This window comes from Amblyraja radiata, chromosome 11 (assembly GCF_010909765.2).
Source record: "Amblyraja radiata isolate CabotCenter1 chromosome 11, sAmbRad1.1.pri, whole genome shotgun sequence".
NCBI lineage: Eukaryota > Metazoa > Chordata > Chondrichthyes > Rajiformes > Rajidae > Amblyraja > Amblyraja radiata.
In genome coordinates this window covers 31,672,188-31,690,631 of record NC_045966.1, presented here as the reverse complement: position 1 = coordinate 31,690,631, position 18,444 = coordinate 31,672,188, and the positions used below count along the sequence as shown (strand labels likewise).

The 18,444-nt window shown below is 40.2% G+C and overlaps 1 protein-coding gene across 2 annotated transcripts in view; it reads right to left on the bottom strand.

Moving 5' to 3' along the window:
• crebrf (CREB3 regulatory factor) overlaps window positions 1–11,151 on the bottom strand; it is an 80,819-nt gene extending 69,668 nt beyond the window's left edge. For both annotated transcript variants that reach the window (XR_004413460.1, XM_033029636.1), the window contains exon 1: window positions 11,050–11,151. The gene's annotated coding sequence lies outside the window, so the exon portion shown is untranslated. The remainder of the gene's footprint in view (window positions 1–11,049) is intronic.
• Between the last annotated feature and the right edge of the window lie 7,293 nt (window positions 11,152–18,444).

Genomic DNA, 18,444 nt, shown 5'->3' with positions numbered 1-18,444 from the left:
GTGTGTATGTATATATATATTATACACACACACATATATATATATACACATATTTATATATAGTTATATCCATCTATATACTTTTAAAACTGTGTGTGTGTGTGGGTGTACAGCATTTTGCCTTTGCAACGTATCTCCTCGAAAACCAGACGCAAAAAAGGCGGAGATTTTTACAATTTCGGTAGCGATTTATCTTATGTTCATAAATCCACTCCTTAGTCAATTATTTACCCAGATTTTGAATAAAATTTATCACAAAACTCACTTTAAAAAAAATATAATCGCCGCTTGAGCTGCTGACATCACAATGCCCACATTCCCACCAATCGGGGCCCATCTGCCCCCCGGCCCCCCCCCCCCCCCCCCCCCTCGCCACTGTGGACTAAAGCCCCGCACCCAGCCCAAGTACGCTCACGCCACGCTTCCCGCAGCTGGACTCCCACGCCCGCTCACTCCAACCCCCACCCCCCCCTTCTCAAAATGCGCTGCAGATCGGGAGGTCACCGGAGGTCACAGCAGGTCACTGACGGTTACCGGAGGCTACCGGCTTGCTTCTGAATGGCTCAATTCCTCCGTTAATCGCAGGGACATGGGGAATCGTCACGCGAGAGCTGCCGAGGCTCGCTGCCCGTTCGCAGTAGGCCCCGTCCGAGCCGCCCGCTCACCAAGTTCAGGTCCGCCCTCTCCCTCTCTCTCCCCCAACCTCTCCCCATCCTCCTTCCCTCTCCCCCTCCTCGTCCTTCCTCCCCCTCCTCTCCCCCACACCCGCCCCTTCCCCTTTTCTCTCCACACACTCCCTCTCCCCCTCCCCACTTTCCCCCATCCATCTCCCTACCCCTCTCCCCTGCCTTCCCCATTCTTCCCGCCTCCCCCCTTTCTCCCCCTCACCCCTTCGCTCCTCCCATCCATACCCCCTCTCACCCCCGTTATGGAGTAAAAGGAGCAAATTAATAATATTAATATAATATCAAGGGGGCAGTTAGCGTGTGTGCGGGGGGGTAGTTAGTGTGTGTGACGCTGCATGCTGCCCCCCCCTCCCCGCAACCGCACGTTGGGAGAAGACCCAACGGGTCTGCACTTGGTCTAGTATTCATATATAAATATACATCGTTTTGTTTTCTCATTTATAACATTGTTTACAGAGTACTATGTTTACAAATTCTGTTGTGCTGCGGCAAGTAAGAATTTCATTGTTCTAGAATGATGTGAGAGAATAAAACACTCTTGACTAATGTGTGGGATAGAACTAGTGTACGGGTGATCGGGGGTCGGCGTGGACTCGGGGGCCGAAGGGCCTGTTTCCACGCTGTATCTTTAAATTAATATCAATTTCAAGCTAGAATATCACAGACAGGCCAATTAAATTAGAAGAGTTCTAAATTAAAATAATTTACAATTTAAAATCAATGATATGTGGCTACAGCATACACTAGATAGAAACAATGTATTCAAACAATAATATTATTTTAGTTCATAATTAAGAAATATACACACGTTGTTCAAATATAGGGTAATTGACATGAAGAGTAGATCTTGAAGTTTACTTATGGAACAAAAAGCATTGCATTGCCATCTACTGGTTGAAAGCTTGTATCTACATTACACAAGATGTTTGCACAGTATATTCTGATTTAAAAATTATTCATCAATATGAAACTAAAATTGGGGTTTGTGGATCGGAAGGTACAATAAAAGAATGTTGGAAAACATACTTGGCTAATAAAGTATGATTATGATTATGATGAAGAATTGACAAAAGCAATTTCCCTTTCATAACAACATGCTGACTTTGCGCAGATTATGATTTAAGTGAAAATAGAATACGGGAAATTCACAGGTCAAGCTGCATCTGCATCTGCATGGAGAAAATTGTAGTTGGCTTGTCAGGCTGATGACGTCTCCTCTACCTAAACCCTTAACTCTGTTTAACATTCTAAAGATGCCAATTAATCTGCAACATATTTCCAGTATCACATCTTTAATTCAGATTACCAGCATCTGCAGAAAATCATCCAAAGGTTAAAATACTAAGTGTTAAAATTATTGCTTCACTAGCATTTTCCTGACAATAGATGTCAGGCTAAATAACCCACAGTTGTTTCCCATGTTTCTTTATTGACATTTCCTTTTTTTAAATCTACCAAGACTTTTCCATAATACAGAAAATTCTGAAAGACCACATCAATGCATTCACTATCTCTTCAGAGAGCTCTTTTAGAGTCCTGGGATGCAAGTCCATCACTCTTAATGGAATTATAAGTTCAGTTCCATTTATAATGAAGCTCTCATTGAACTTTAGATTCCACCCTTTCTGCTATATTATAATGGAAAATAGTAAAATTTCTTGACCCTCCCACAGTACTCCACCTTTGCTGTTGCAATTATTAATTTGTGAAATGCTTACTAATATATGGGACAGCCAGAAGCTGGATCATTACTGCCCAAGTCTTATGGACATTGAAGGAGGAATCTGAACTATTATCATAGTTTCACAGCAGCCATCTACCTGACAAGCTCCTGCCACGTAGGTTGCATCAAAGTAGCCAGGACCATTTCTGGATAATCAACATGTTTATGAACCATGGCAAGTGACCAATGAAAAGTGATGAAAGTGATGAATAGTAAAGGAATTGTTTTTTTTTTTTTATCAGTGACCTTTATGATCCTCTGTCATGAATCGAAAGAGATTTGGCAACACAGTTCTGAAGTCTGTTGAAGGACAAAGTGTTTAAGAAGGAACTGCAGATGCTGGAAAATCAAAGGTACACAAAAATGCTGGAGAAACTCAGCAGGTGCAGCAGCATCTATGGAGCAAAGGAAATAGGCAACGTTTCGAGCCGAAACCCTTCTTCAGTTTGAAGAAAGGTTTCAGCCCGAAACGTTGCCTATTTCCTTCGCTCCATAGATGCTGCTGCACCCGCTGAGTTTCTCCAGCATTTTTGTGTACCTTCTGTTGAAGGACAGGTGGCTTTGAATTAGTTACCAACAAGATTCATTTGAAGTGTAAGTTTACTCCTATTGCTCAAAAAACTATTTATTTTTGTATGCTCTATGTTTGATCCTGTGAAACATTTACTACTGGTCTTCCATAATTTTCAATCTGTGCAGCATGTTTCAAGTTACTAAACTTTGGGGCCATTTTCAAACAGTTCTGGCACCTACTACATCAACATCCAGCTTGAAGATAATGCAGTAGCAATGTAGCTTAAAATATGGAAATACACAGTTGGTATGTGGAGCTTTCTAGGGGATTTGGAGGGGGTGGGGGAAAAGAAGGAATGCAAACAAAAAGAATTGTGATACATGCCACCAGAGTCTTCCTAATTAACTGATAAACTACCAATCACTTCCCCAGATTCATGGCACTTCATGGATTACAAATGTTTTTTTATGATGAAGGGAATGGAATCTATTTGCGTTCCACTCTATGTCAGAAATTATATGAAGGATTCTAATGGGCATATGTGTGCAGTCAATGGCCCACTTGACTATGGGGACCCCTCGCACCTGGTGAATTCTAAATGCCCTTGCTCCTCATTTTCCTTAGGAACATGGAATAATGTATTAGTCATCTCCAAAGAACACAGGCATCAGCTACCTCCATCATTAAGATACAGAGTTGCTGATAATATGTCCATGGAAATAAAGATGTTCTTAATATCACTTGTGTTGGCTTCCAAGTTTCCAACAGCATAAGAATTTAAGTGCTACTCTAACCTTGATTGCCTCACGAATTGAGTGCTGACTGTGGTGTTGGAGTATAACTATTGCTTGGATGTGGCCACATAACTATGTAGTGCCTTTCTTCATAAAGAGCTATTTCAATATCCACTGGTTATGTTAATGAAAGATAGAATCTCTGGATTGAAAGATCCTTCTGCTCAAATCTTTCCTCACCATCAATCCACCAACATCTACATGATCTTACCTCCTTCTCCCATTCTTCCTCAACATCAAGATGTTTCCCCAAGAATACCAATTTCTCATTTTGCTTTGAATAACTTCTAATAAGGTACAACATCACAGCATTCATAATCTTCATACAATCTCTCAAGGAAAATGTTGATAGAGTATATAACACTAAAAGGCTTGGAAATGTGTTCCAGAAAATTTCACCGTGTCTCCAAAATGAACCTAAAATCCTTTGCAATCAAGCAAATATGGCTGCAAGCAACTTTGAAACTTTCAAATGAATTCTGCACAGTTGTTTAGCAGTTGCAATAAGGATGTCATTAGTTACAATGCTAGCCAGCTAATGGTATGCGGCAATCATCAATCAGAATATTGAGGATCCTTGAGGTGCCATCTTCTGGCATGCCGTTTAACTCTTTACTAGGATGCGCGAACGCCACATTAAAAGGCCTGTCCCACCTGGCGATTTTTTTCAGCGACTGCTGACAGTCGCTGCTAGATTTTGAACATTTCAAAATCCAGCGGCGACAAAACAATTGTTGTGACACCTGAGGAAACACCGCGCGTCAATACGTCATAACGTCGCATCACCACCACAACGTTTTCGGTGACCTGATGCGTCAGTCAATGATGCTGGCAGTCGCCGAAAAAAATCGCCAAGTGGGACAGGCCCTTAAATTGATCTCGAAATTCAAAACCTCATCTAAAGTCTCTGAAGTCCTTTTGTGTGTTGGGAGTCATAGGGTATTGCCTTGTTGTATATGACAGGAGCAGGTAGCTACCAGTCTAGGAATGTTACGTCTATATTTTAATCACACACAAAGTCTTCAATAAGATACCTCGATAGCTGTTTTAAATTTAAATTTAACTTCAGTAAAGTTAAGTAAAGTTTGAGTTATTTAAATAGGAATCTGAGTTATCGGATCGCACAATGATTATTTTTGTCTATTATATCCAGTCAACATATGAAAGTTAACAATTACTACCAATGATAAAAATGCAGTGATTTAAGTATTACATAGAAACAGCAAATGCTGAAAACATTTAGCAGGTTGGGCAGCAATTATCAAAAGAGAAACAGAAAAAACATTTCAGCTTAACGACAGGTTGTCCAAATGAGACGATTACCTATTAAAGGTGTTTAACCTGAAACATTAACTATACCTCTTTTCACAAGTGCTGTCCAACCTGCTGGATGTTTACAGCACTTTGCTTTAATTGCAGAGGCTCTGCATTTTTCTTTTGATTTTCAAATTATTACGTTTCTCTTGCTGTTGAGTTTCAAATCTCAAGCTATTAGTTGAACATTGAATGTCAATGTTCCCAAGTTGATTATCTTCTGCATCTCATTCTATTCACTTCTATATCCATATATGGCACAAGATAAAGTTAGAATTATTCTCCAATCTTGTTCTGTAGTCCTTAAAATACAGACAAAATTAATTTACTTTATATTTCATTTAAAGTATCAACTTCAATCAGAACCGTTCTCTTTGACATCAACATAAAATGAGGGAAAAAGCACATGAGACAACTATGAGAGTAAGGAAGATAGGGTTATCATTTCAATTGTAAGATTCTTCAGAATTCATGTATCTACAGCAATGGATTTTTAATTCAATTTCATCTCATGTAATTAATAAAAAACTTTTATCACGTTTTGCAACCTTCCTACATGCTACCAATTCCTCTTAAATCCTCTTTTAATATAATACTAGGCCAACTGCGACCCGTTGGGTCCCTATCACACGGGAGGCCTGGTCCCCCAACACAACCTGTTCCCCAACGCAATATTGTACTACTAACCCATAGCCCCCACGGGAGGCATGGTCCCCCAACTCAACCCGTTCCCGAACGCAAGGTTCCAGCACTCCCCTGCCTCCCTCAGCAGTGGACTTGAAAAAAAAATGCAATTGCACTTCCCCTGCCTGCCGCAGCAGTTCCAATTGCAATACCACTTCGCTCTCCCCCTCCTGTTGAAGCACTTGCTGTGATCTCCCATTGAGGTGAAAAATTCAGCGTGTTCCTGTCTTGCAACTTTGTATCGAAGTGTGTTGGAAGCTGGCAGGAAGGATTTTACCAGTAAAAATCATGTTAAATTTGGTTTTTGAAAGCTTTAATCATCAATAACATGAAATATAGCATTGAATCTTAAGTGAACCTGATTTCGGCACGGAGGGCAAAAATGTGAGTCAGAATATGTAAAAATTTAAGCGTTAGCACGTATCGTTTTGAGGAAGATACAAAACATACACGCACACAAGATGAGACTTTTAGTATATAGATAGATATTATTTAATTTCTTTCTTTCCTTGCTTTGAAAGCTCATTGTTTGTTAATTAACAATGTAACTTAGTGGAACACTTAAAATCTAACTTGGTTTCCAGAAACAATAATTATTTTGAGTAATCAACTCCCGTTGTTTATCTAGTGCTTCTCAGAAATTATTAAAGACAGTAAACAATGCAAGAAAGTTACTCTATTGCTTGCGTACTTCATAAGTTTCCAATCAATACAATTTGAACAATTTAATTTGTATCGTCATTATTTACTACGAATGCTACATACTACATTGAATAGTTACATATTTCAAAAGCAAAATGTAACTAGGTCGGAAACTTCAATCCATTTCACAATATAGCAAGAATCTAAATGCCAATAAATCTAATATATTGTGCTCTACTTATTACTTTATTATTTTGATTTTCAACCTAGGCATACAAATTGTTTCTCATATCACGATATGTGTGATGGAAATATGCAGGAAGTCATGGCACATCAAAGCCTTTGAAAGCTAATCACTTAATCATGCAAGTGTCTACAGTGCACGGCCAAGATTTTCCTACACTGCACTGATCCAAACTATGTGAAATGGTAAAACTTTTGGGATAAGAAAAGGTGGTATGACTTCTTTATACAAACCAAACCAGTTACCCTAGTCCCCTTACTTGTTAAGAAAGTATGTTCAATCACTATTCTGCTACACTTAAATGTGATGCCAGTGAATATTCTTGCATGCTGCCTTTGATCACCCTGGCTCCAAGGTGGCATTAGAGGGCGGTGAGACAACAGCAGGTGGTACGCAGATAAAGCTTAAATACGACAAAACCAAGCAGCGAGCACGCATCCCTCTCATAACATAAGCAATAGAAGCAGATGTAGTCCATTTGGTTCTTCATGACTGCTTCACCATTCAAAAAAGTCATGGCTGATCTTTACCTAAGATGCCACTTCCTGCACTAACCCATATCACTTGATGTTGTTAATATCCAAAAATTGAACAATCTCATTCTTGGATACTTAGTTACAGTCTCCCATTTCACTGGTGTGAAAATTTGAAAGATTCACTGCCCTCTCTGTGAAGAAATTTCTTCTCAGAGTCTGGTGGACACAGTGACCCCTATTACTCAGCACCCCAGCCAGGGGAAATATCAAGGAGTATCCAAATCTACCCAATCAACCCTTCAAAGAATTTTGTTCTTTTCAATAAAATCACTTCTCATTATTCTAAACTCTAGACAACATTGGCTCAATCTACTTAACCTCTCTACCAAGTGTATGATGCAAAGCGAGAAGAAATTGCAGGAATACTGGCAGATATATAAATCATCATTTGATACATGTGAGGTGCCAGAAGACTGCAGGTGGCAAATGTTGTGGCTCTATTTATGAATGGCTGCAAACAAAAACCTGGGAACTATAGAACTGTAAGCCTGACATCTGTGGTAGGAAGGTTACTGGAGAGGATTCTGAGTCACAAGATGTGCATGTATTTAGATAGACAGGGATTGATTAGGGGCAGTCAGCATGGTTTTCTATGTGGGAGATCGTGTCTCATGAATTTGATTTGAGTTTTTTGAAGAAGGAACTAAGAAGAATGACATGGGCAGGGCCATAGATGCAGTCTATGTGGACTTCATCAAAGCCTTTGATAATGATTTGCATGGTAGATTGCTCTAGTAGGTTAGATTGCGTGGGATCCAGAGAGAGCAAACTAACTGTCCAGAATTGGTTTAATATTTGGAAGCAGAGGGTGGTAGTGAAAGAATGTTTCTTGGACTAGGAACCTGTGACTAGTGGTGTACCTTTGGGACTGGTGTTGGGTCCATTGTTGGTTGTCATCTCTATCAACGATATGGATGATAATATACAAGGCATGATTAGTAAATCTGCAGATGCTACTAAAATATCATAGACAGCGAATATTGTTTTCAAGAACAACCGAGGAATAGCAAATGGAGTTTAGTATAGATTGATGTCAGATGATGCATTTTGGGAAGTGAAACCAGGGCAGAGAATGGTAGGGCCCTGGCAAGTGTTGTAGAGCAGAGGGATTATAGTACATACTCCGAAAGTGGCAACACATGGAACGAGCTGCCAGAGGTGGTACTTGAGGCAGGTACAACAACATTTAAAGAAGTTTAATTTGTACTTTGATCGGAAAAGTTGAGAGAGATAAGGGCCAAGCGTATGCACATCAAATTAGCTTAGATTGGGCACCTTGGTCGTCACAGATGAGAAGGTCTGAAGGGCCTGTTTCCATGCGTATGAAGCCATGACCAACATACCATCCCAGGTATCCATCAGTGAAACGTTGCTGCACTCCTTCATTGCATGTAAATCCTGCTTTAATTGTGGAGATCATATCTGAACACTATATTCGAGGTGTCATCTCACCAGTGCCATTTTCAATAGTAATTCCTGTACTCCGGGTTCTATCTTTTAAATACCCTCTTTTGTAATAATATAAGTACCACAATGAGAAATAGTACATTTTTTGAGCATCTCCTTAGGGCAATAATTAAGAATAGATATGGAAAGAGTTACAGGGAAAAAAACAAATTCAGTCAATCCTATCCATCTAATAACTTTAAAATAGCAATCAAGACCATTAAAGGATACATGTTTTAAACCCCAGAGGCATTGTTACTCCTTTTATATTTGTTTGTATCCAGGAGCTTAGCTTAGTACGCATCCGGTTTTAAGTTCAGACATTAGATATTAATTTTCTCAAACGAAGGAAAATTAATCTTAATTGGTTTGAATTTAATTATTTTTACAATATTAGTATTTGCAGCATCACTGGATAGCACAATGGTGCAAATAGTAGAGCTGATGTTTACAGTTCTAACAGGGTTGAATGCTGACCTTCCAGTGTCATCTGTGTACAATTTACACGTTCTTTCTGTGATTATGTGGGTTTCCTCCCACATGCCAAAGACACATGGGCTGGGCGGTTAATTGGAGACTGGCGTTTAGGAAAATGGCTGAATCTGGAGGGAGAATGGTTTACGAGGAAAATTATTTGGAGAATGGGATTGCCCTGTGAGTAGGCACAGATTGGATGGGCCAAAATGAACTCCCATGTCATAAGAGGATTTGGAAATATTATTTTTTTATGTGCATTTTAAGTAACATTAAAGCTCACATCAAGATCTCTGGGGCAAAATTCCACGATTTTATTTCAGGTCAGTAGTATAAATATAATAATTTCATATCAGTCCATTGCTGCTTATTAGTCAACATTCATTGATCAGAAAAGAATAGTGTTGAATTGTTTGCCATGTCATAAATGTTTGTAATGTTTTGGCGCCGTTCTCTTCCTAAAGCACATTTTTTAGTATAACACTTTTAGGTTACATTTTTTAAACTTTTATAGTTTAAGTATGAATTAATATTTTCCAAATTATTTCTTACAAAATCATGGTCTTCCAGCATACTAGTAGATTTATCCACTGCAGTTCACTATGAAGCGCCGAAGAGAATAAAAAAACTCCGTTTATTAGTTGTGTATGAAGGATGTGTATTAATGTCAGCCCCGGCAACAGTTTGACTGTTTGATCTGGCATCAACAAACCAAAGTTTGGGTTTGGAAAAAGAAAATATTAAATTACATTTTCTACCTAATTTACAGGCCTAAGAAATAAAACTTGTTAAAAATATTAAAGCAGCTGAGCCGAGTTACCATCCTCATTGAACAATTAAAATCTAGGCTCAGCCATTATGAACACATCATTCTGCATTCTGCTTCAAGCTAAACAATACAATAGTGCGAATTACCGATGATTCTCATTCCAAGATTACATTAAACACTTTAAAAAGTGCTTTGAAAATGTGTTTTTATTTATGCTTTCAGATGGACAAAAGGTGCCAATTTCCAGATTTTTAAATATTTGGATAGGATAGTTGGCCACTGAAATCCAGCACTCAAAAACTCTTTCCTACTAAAGGGGGCGTGGTTCAAAGATAAACCATTAGGACATGGTTTCTTTGCCTTTTTTATACGGGTTATTATTATTCTCCAAAATCATCCGCTCACAAGTAATACTGTTAGTTGTGGGACAATATTAACAACCAAGTACACTGCATTACACAAAACTACAAGACAATGCACAGCTGTGCCTTACCAACTTCCTTGTAAACAGACACCACGTGTAAATATAAATTAGATATTTACCAAGATAGAAATGAACGACAATAGAAAAGTCGCCGTTTGACTTAGCCACACCTTAAAACACAGAATGAGTAGGGTTTTTTTCCCAAGTGAACCCCTTCAATCAGCTGTAGACACAAACAAAATATCGCCATGTGTTTACATAACGGTTGGTGGGCGGGTTCCCTGGTCCATCGACACCACAAGGAACAAAAACCGCCGGAACTTATGGCTTCTTCACTCTTACAAAGCCCAAGGCCCGTTTGGGGCAGCTGCCAGTCTCTCTCAGCTGGCTTCGGGCGACGGGCCTGGCCTCACATTCTATTTCTCTGCCCTGTTTCTAACATGGCGACCAACACAAACAAACCCGCCGTGGGCGGGATCGCAGTCACTTCACAGCACGGCCAGTCCCGCCCAGCCGCCTCGCCCATTGGCTCGCCGCCCTCTGTTTACAGAGTGCCTATTCTGACGGCTCCTTCCCATTGGTCAGCCGGCTGTCAATCACCGACGTGACGTCACGACAGCTCGCGAGGGTTTCCCACCCCGCCCTCTTTCCTCCATCTCTCTCTCTCTCTCGAGCTACTCTCAGCCTCAGCGGAGGAAGATATAATTTTAAAAGGCCCCTGCTTACATGTCACCGCCTCTACCTCAACCGAGACCTTTCCAAATGGCATTAAGAGACGCAGTAAGCTTGCCGCACCTACCTCAGAAGATTTAGGGCGTGTTGTCAAGCTGGATGTGACCGGAGCCTTCACGGGTTTGTTTTGTTGATATCTTCCTGACGGGTTCCTGGAAAGCGCGTGACTGCTTTGTCGGAGGGGGGGAGGGGTCGCGCAGTAACCAATGGCCGTGCTGCCTGTGCAGCAGCCAGGCGCGACGTGTTTGCATGCATCCTTCCCCTTCCTTCCCCCCCCCCCCCGTGTACAGCGATAGGGGGAGAGACACAATCTTATTGATACATCTCGGTTTTCACATTTCCGCATTCATTTTTAGTAATAAAGCAAACATGTTGCCGTCTTTGATAGCTTCAAAATACACCTCGTTGTTAATCGAGGTATTTTTTACCGCATGATTCTTTATTTTTTTTATACATTAAATACACAACCAAAATCTTCTTTGCAGTTCTGCCGTGAAAATTAAACATGGACATGTTCTGTGACAAACATTGACGATTTGAAATCATTGATCTGTCAAATAGATCAACTAAATATTTCATTACCCTAGATTTTATTGCAAGGAAACACAAGGCTTGCCTTTTTTGAATAATGATTTATTACAGTATCAAGTTAATATATACAATTGTGTCCATTCAATAGCAATTAATTCATATTAGTATAATCTCAGTTTGGTGTTCTTATCGAGTCCACACACAAGATTAGTTGTTCAACCAGAGCTGAACACTCTTTTCGGCATCTGCATACAATGGTGTCCGTCTTGTGCATGGTGGTGGAAAGATTGGTGGAAACAGGGTCATGACGTGAACGCTCTTTCCTTGACCCCAGTTTGGTGTTAATTAAAACAAATAATTATGATTCGTTAAAATTAAATCGATTCCAGAAAGATCAAAAAATTCTCAAACACTCAATAAAACTCAGACACAGGGACAATTTCCTTTCCATTGAAATAAAAACAGGAAATGCAGGGGTTAGTCAGCAGGCACGGCAACATCTGTGCAGTGAAAAACTAGAATAGAATGTTCCTCAAGATAAAGAATCAGCATTGTATAGACCAAATGGGCAAGAGCCATGAATTTCTGCCAACCTTACAAAGGATATATTTTCAAATTGCTTGCTATTCCACAGTATGCATGCATGAAGGATCATGTAGGTATCTCAACAGGATAGTATTAGCAGAGCAGGGAGGTTCAGCAGTTAACATTTCAGCTCCATGTTACAGCGTTGAATCATGACCTCGGGTACTGTGCATGCGGAGTTTACACCTTGTCCACAGGGTCGCACTTCCCAAACATGTGATGGGAGGTTACTGTAAATTAACCTTAGTGTAGGCAAGTAGCTAAGAATCAAGAGAATTGGCGGTCATTTGAGAAAATAAATTTCACAGCTGTAGGAAAATAACGGGTGAATGTGGGTTGGGGGCAGTGGGGTTGGATGGGGAAACAGGACAGATGGGATTACTCTAGGGACCTGATAAACTTAATGATATGAAACCTAATGGCTCTGTTGTTGTAGTCAAGTCAAGTTTATTTGTCACATACACATACGAGATGTGCAGTGAAATGAAAAGTGGCAATGCTCGCGGACTTTGTGCAAAAAGACAAACAAACAAACTACAAACAGAATCACATATTCTTTTCCATATTAAATATTGTGGGTGGAAGGATAAAGGGAAAAAAACAGCAATTTAAAAAAAAGCAGTAGAGTGGTACAGTAAAAGTTAGTCCCTGGTGAGATAGGAGTTTACAGTCCTAATGGCCTCTGGGAAGAAACTCCTTATCAACCTCTCCGTTCCCACAGCATGGCAACGGAGGCGTTTGCCTGACCGTAGCAGCTGGAACAGTCCGTTGCAGGGGTGGAAGGGGTCTCGCATGATTTTATTGGCTCTGGAGTTGCACCTCCTGATGTATAGTTCCTGCAGGGGGGCGAGTGAAGTTCCCATAGTGCGTTCGGCCAAACGCACTACTCTGCAGAGCCTTGTAAGCAAATTTACTAAACTGTTGGCTTGACCACATATATTTCACCATTACAAAGTTAGTCATTAGTTCATATAGCATGGAAATAGGCTATATGGCTCATCACATCCACACTGACCTTTGAGCACCCATTTGTATTAATCTCCTTTTACAACACTTGCCTTGTACTCTTCTGTGCCCAGCTGATTTACATGCTTGTCTGGACACTTAAAATTTTGTTAGTGGCTGTTTCCACCACTCTCTGGTAACGCATTCCAGATACAGGCCATTGTCTGGGTGAAAATGGGCCCCTAAGTCTCTTCCCCTAACCCTAAATCTCTGGTTTTATTCACCTCCGATATTGGGAATTTTTCCTGCAGTTTACCCTATATATACACACACATCTCTATTTTATATGACTGCATATATCCGCTCTTAACCTCCTCTCCAGTTTATCTTCATAACTACAAAGTTCATAACATGTTGTATCCTTACCTAAATTTGAATTCATCTGACCAGACTCCTGGTCTTGCCACAATACTGTAAGCTCTGATCAAATTCACTCTTGACATCCTCCCTATGTGACAGAAAATTATGCTGTATCCTTCCTGACCCATTTGCAGCCTTTGGCACAGTTGACCAAACACTTTCCCCTTTAGGCCTCATAACTGTCTACCTTTCTGGGGCCACATTCAGGTTACATTTTTATCTCTCCACTCAGTTACCAACAACAACAATACCTCTTCCATCACCCATCTCATAAGTTCATTTATTGTCACATACACCAATTGGTGTAGTGAAATTCACTGGCCAGGTCAGTCATACAATTTAAAAAAGCAACAGACTCAGAAAAACACATTTTAATATAAACATCCATCACAGTGACTCCTACACATTCCTCACTGTGATGGAAGGCGAAAATAAAGTTCCAAGTCCTTCCCTTGTTGTTCTTCCTTGGTCAGGGGCCTTGAGCCCCTCGTTGACGGGACGGTCTTAACTCCCTTAGCCAGTGGTGTTCGGGCCCTCCACGTCGAGGCGTTCAGCTCCTGCATCGGGGGGGGGGGTGTCAGCTCCCCCGCGCCTGGCGATCAAACCTCGCGTCGGGGCTGGACAAACCTTCTGCGGCGTTAGAGCTCCCGACTATCCTCTTCCGAGACTGTGAGCCCTTGATGGTAAGTACGCAGGCCGCGGTGGGGCTCATGACAGTCCGAGGCGGCTTCCAGCTCCAGCGATGGTAGGCTGCAGAGCCCGGAGAATGTGATCCGAAACTTGATCACATCTCCGGGAAGGTAAGAATCTGAAAAAAAGTTTCCCCCAATTCCCCCTCCCCCCCACATAAAACAAACAGGTGAACATTGAAACAAACTTTAAACAAACGCTAAAAATAACAAAAAGGATGAAAAAAACAGACTGCCGGCAGGGCTGCCATCTCCCTCCTCCGGCACCTCCTATCTTCCAATGTTCTCCCAAGATATAATTTTTCAGCAAAACTCTCCATACCCACAGCATCAGGTTTCACACGAGCATCGATAACAGCCTGCTTTTCTGTATTGCCACATCTCTTAACCACTCTGCCATCCTAAATTAGCAGACTTTTGATGTTCAACATAAGACATTTCTTCCAAGTTTTGGCAAAGGTCATCACCATCAGTCCCCACTACAAACTTAATTTCTTTGTCAGTAACTCGATCCATTTCCAAAGCCGAGTCACGCTTGGTAGCTCAGACATTTTACCTGCACCAAAATGACCAATTTTAACTTTGAAAACATTGTGCAACGGGATTTGCTTCAACTTATGCACTGAAACCCCAACCTTGTGTTTTTTTCCCTATATGCAACTGTGTTAGTTATCAATTCTCTTGCTCAGCTAATTCTCATCATCCTATTTACCAATCACTTATTCGCTCCCATTCTTGCTTCCTAGTAGTGCATAGACTTTGAAAACTATCATCCTTGCATTCTAGTACTTTCTCTTCACCATTCTCTCCCAATTAGTCTTAACACTCAAATATAGATCTACCAATTCTGGCATTGAGATCCCCAAATTTAAACCTTCACACTATTGGCTTTTCATAAGCCATAATTTTGTCCTTCTACGATTCCTCGTATTTTGCTGTCAATTTTCTGTTTGGAATATGCCTACAAAGCATTTGCAGATATTTTTATGTTAGAGATGCTGTAAATGGAAGTTATTAGTTCAGAACCCGTAACCATTACATCAATCCATGATTATTGAAAAAACAAAACAATATTTGCTAATCAACTTAATGATATTTGCTAATCAATCAATTTCCTGCCTCCAGAGCCCCCAGCTGGAGAGGTTATTTTTGCTTTGATTTTCTATCCAAATTTTCTCCTGTTGTTTTAAGGTTCAGGAGCTAACAGCAGCATGAAAGCCTCAAGAGTCAACGTATAAAAAGGCAATTCGATAAATATTCAAGTTAGAAAGAACTGAGTGGGAGCAGACATAGTAAGACAGGAAAGAACGAGGGAGACCACACTTTAATAATGCACACTTCTCTGACATTTAAATTAAGTAAAATGGTCACTAAAAACAAAATGTGGTAAATGATGCTACCAACATTTAAAACACTATTCATTTTAGAGCAAAAAATTAAATGCAGGTGCATTATATACATTTAGGTTTATTTAACAAGCAGCAAAAAGTGTACTTTGCAGACAAACTTGCATCAAATATAATTTAGATTTTGTCCTTTAACCAATTTTAAGATTTAATACTGTATAATGGCTTTATATGCTGTGTCATGGAACAAAATGCTTAATGTAGATGTACTTTGATTGGACAAATCAAAACGCGATAATTGTGTTGTTTGCAGATTCTACTGAGGTTCAAATGGAATCTATCCAAAGGTTATTGTATAATGGAAGAATAGTATTTTCAAATCCTGCAGTAGTAACCTGTCATAGTACACTGTGTTGCAGCATTCACGTGGATATTGACATAATTGACATCAAATGTATACTCAAAGTGGATTTATGCCAGGATAATTCTTCTTTTTAAGTATAGACACACACTGGGTCAGACAAGGAATCCAAGAATTACCCAGAATGCAGTTTCTGTAATACTGTCACCTGAGATTGCAAAAGCTGTGCTATGGATTAGTAGTTTAGTTAATTTTAGCTTGAATGAATTAGTACAGATCTGCACTACAGATTCAAAATATGTTGAACCACAGGTTCAGCCTGTATTTCTATTTTTTCAGATTTCTAGTAAGTGTTTACCTTTTTAGATTTTTACTTGTACTGTTAGCAGTTTTTGAAAGTTTCGTTCTAATCCATTCCTGCAACCCTGGATCTTCAACTTCCACTTTGGACGTCATTCTCTACGCAGAAGTCTAAAGCCATTCCTACCCATACCACTAATCCCCGGGCTACTGCTTGTCAACTACATAAGCAGAAATTGTTTGTTACTTATTCCAAAACACTTAGCAATTTTGAAATATCAGGCTCTTCTAAGTCATTCCTAGTGAAAAGGCCTTTCCTCGTAACCACAGCTTGCCAGAAAATGTTGCCAACAACGAACTGCCAAGCTCACCTCTGAACCAGATGGTAAGTTTGAAAACAACTATTCCAGATCCAAGTCCAACTTTTCCAGAGTTGCTGTACAATGCCACTGCAGTCCAAAACAGCAAGGGTCTGTGCAGAGCCTTCAGGTCAAATTAATCATCTGGCGTGCCAGAACATATCTCACCTATGAAGCATGAAGCAGCAGGGGGGGGGGGGGGGGGGGGGGGGGGGGGGGGGGGGGGGGGGGAGGGGAGAGAAGGAAGGGGAGGAAACTTGACAGTTGGCTAACCCCTCGTCAATTTTTTTGAGCGCTCGATTGTCAGGGACATTCACAACAACTGAAAGGATCAATCCATCATAAATTCAACTTTTTTTCTAGTAAAAACCTTATAATTATGTTATAGCTCTGGCAGATTCCCTAGCACATTTACATTCTATCACAGTAAGCTCAGAATCCCCCGCACATTAGTGTACTTGGACCAATTATAAAGCTCTTACTGCTGCTGTCTCACAGCTCCAGGGACCCAGTTGCAAACGTGACCTCAGGTGCTGTCAGTGCAGAGTTTGCAAATTCTTCCTGTGGGCACATAGATTTCCTCTGAGTGCTCCAATTTTCCTCCCGCATGCTACAAAGGGCTGTTAAGTTAATTAGCTACAATATAAACCCCTAGTGCAAGTTAATGTTGAATTGAATGTTAAATAGAAGATAATTGTGTGAGAGAGAAAGCTGCAGGAGCACAGGGAAACAAAGGGAGGAATTAGATTCTCCCATTAAAAGATGTCAAAGAGCTGCCAGCAAGTTCTGCATGTATGTGAATCCCACATCTAGCAGCATTTAAAAAATGTACCGAACTGCAAGCAATATCGGTAGAGTTGGATAGACTTGGTTTATACTCTCTAGAATTTAGGAGATTGAGAGGGGATCTTATAGAAACTTACAAAATTCTTAAGGGGTTGGACAGGCTAGATGCAGGAAGATTGCTCCCGATGTTGGGGAAGTTCAGGACAAGGGGTCACAGCTTAAGGATAAGGGGGAAATCCTTTAAAACCGAGATGAGAAGAACTTTTTTCACACAGAGAGTGGTGAATCTCTGGAACTCTCTGCCATAGAGGGTAGTCGAGGCCAGTTCATTGGCTATATTTAAGAGGGCGTTAGATGTGGCTAAGGGGATCAGAGGGTATGGAGAGAAGGCAGGTACGGGATACTGAGTTGGATGATCAGCCATGATCATATTTAATGGCGGTGCAGGCTCGAAGGGCCGAATGGCCTACTCCTGCACCTAATTTCTATGTTTCTATCCCAGCAAGTTTTTACAGGCGCAGATGTGCTTTAATAAAATGCCCAGAAATGTACATAATATTTTAACTGCAACCTTGTCAATTAATCGCACAAGTAAGTTTGGCTTTATATTTAAAGTTTTCTTTGTTGGAGGCTGCAAATTTGTACTTGCTAAGTGATCACTACATTCTCAATGTAACAATTTTTATCTTGCATATCATTTGAAAGAAAACAGCAATTCAGGAAATACTTCCTTTTCAACACCACCAGATAAAATCTCACTTTACCTCAATGTGCTTATGCCTGCTAGATTTTAAATTGAAATAATTCCTCATGCTCATGGCCAATTTAACCTTTTTTATTAATATTTAATCTTATCATTTTTTTCTGTAGTTTTCTCCATATGTTGAACTTCACATGAGCAAGATTAACAAATGTGATGTTCAAACCCCAACACTACTGCAAATAACATACCAAATATTATTCCAAGTACAGAATTGATGCTACTCTAGCAATAATTTAAATCATGAGCCCTAAAAGTAGGTTAAGTAGGAACGTGATTTTTTTATCCTCAGATAAATTATGAGTTACTTTTCATTCCACAGCAAGGCCACTTGCTGAATGTTTAGATACGACAATGTTAATGTTTTCAAGTTTACTTTT